The following is a 1791-nucleotide window of genomic DNA, read 5'->3' on the forward strand; positions in this document are numbered from 1 at the left end:
CATCTGTAAAATTACTGGCATGAAGCCCACTGAGGCAAACTTTGTTTGTGATTTTGGGCTATATACATAAATTGAATTGTATTCACAGAAACTCCTGCCTCAAAGATGCTGTGGGATAGATTTGAATGAAGTCATGGAAATGTTACTTTTCAAAACAAAAGATTATTTTTTGTTGTTGCATCAGTGCACAGAAAGCTTTTTGATCCTAAATTTTAAAACCTTGTTTTTAGTCATCCAAGATGCTTTTACCAGGTTTTCAATTGTGTTAGTTTCTCTTTGCTCTACCTTTCCAAGCCTTTCTCAAAATCAACAATCCATTTTTTGTCTCATTAAGAGCTAGGAGTAAGGAAATTAACATTAAAGTGGGTCAAAATCCATTTTCTACACACTTTTGAAATTAGAAAAACTTAAGACATTTAACCTCGAATTGCATTGTCATTTTTTGTTTAATTTAAAGGGTTTCATTGTAAAGTTAAATGTTGACAAGTTAGACTAATATTCATTTGAAATATGAATATAGATTTATGTTCTCAGAATAAACGTCTGTTTTGATATCATGAGGATTTGATAAGATAGGCCTTATTTTACTAACATCAGATCCTCATTTTGTTCATTTTTTTGTTTTAAAATGAGTCATTTCCACTTTAGTGGAGCCGGTTAAGTTGATATTTCAGAAAAATCCTTTATGTTGTGTAAAAGCACTACATTTTTCATGCTGTACCTTAGGATCCCCTCTTTCAGAAAACCACATTAACCACAAGGACAATCCAAAATGACGTCTATTTGTAAAGATGGCAGATATTCACTCAATTATTTAAATATATTCAATGTCTGGTAGTTGCTCCAGTCTTAACATTAAGGACTCATAATTGCACAAGATGGAGTGTGTAAACTTGAGGGGGACCTACAGAATAACATTTTATTCATGGTATCCTTTTGACATTGTAGTGGTGAGTAAAGAACAGAGGAAAGCTGTTGTGGTGGATGTGGCAGTACCAGGCGATGGTAACATCAAGAAGAAAGAACATGAAATACCAGGGACTCAGCTTCCATGCCAAATTTGGTGGGCTTCTTACTGTGTTTCATTTCCATTTTTTTAAATATTCATTTTGATTTATGTAAAATATTTTTGATTTTGCTCATTTTATTTGTCTTTTTCCCAGAAACCAGAAAAGGTAGGTACTATGGGACTTTGCTGATCGAATGAGGTCTTTAGTCCAGTTCAACTGAAAGTTATTTGACATGAAGCAATATGGGATTTAATTATTCAATCAGCAATGATGAATACTTTTCTGTTTTTTCATTGTGCTTTGTTTCTCCAACATTTCATTTTGTTTTCTAGTAATTACCTTTGGTTTCCGAAAAGTTTTTTGGATTTTTACAAATTAATTTGTGGAATTTTGTTTTGGGGCTGCACGGTGGCGCAGTGGTTAGCGCTCTCGCCTCACAGCGAGAAGGCCCTGGTTCGAATCCCGGCCGGAGTTTGCATGTTCTCCCCGTGCATGCGTGGGTTTTCACCGGGGACTCCGGCTTCCTCCCACCGTCCAAAAACATGCTTCATAGGTTCATTGGTGACTCTAAATTGCCCCTAGGTGTGAATGTGGGAGTTAATGGATGTGTGAATGAGGCCCTGCGACGGACTGGCGACCTGTCCAGGGTGAACCCCGCCTTCGCCCATCAGTAGCCGGGATAGGCTCCGGCACCCCCGCAACCCCGTAAGGGACATAGCGGTCAGGAAGATGAATGAATGAAGATGAATGAATTTTTCTCAATTGTAATCCTGTTTATATA

Source organism: Oryzias melastigma, linkage group LG7, assembly GCF_002922805.2.
Source record: "Oryzias melastigma strain HK-1 linkage group LG7, ASM292280v2, whole genome shotgun sequence".
Classification (NCBI taxonomy): domain Eukaryota; kingdom Metazoa; phylum Chordata; class Actinopteri; order Beloniformes; family Adrianichthyidae; genus Oryzias; species Oryzias melastigma.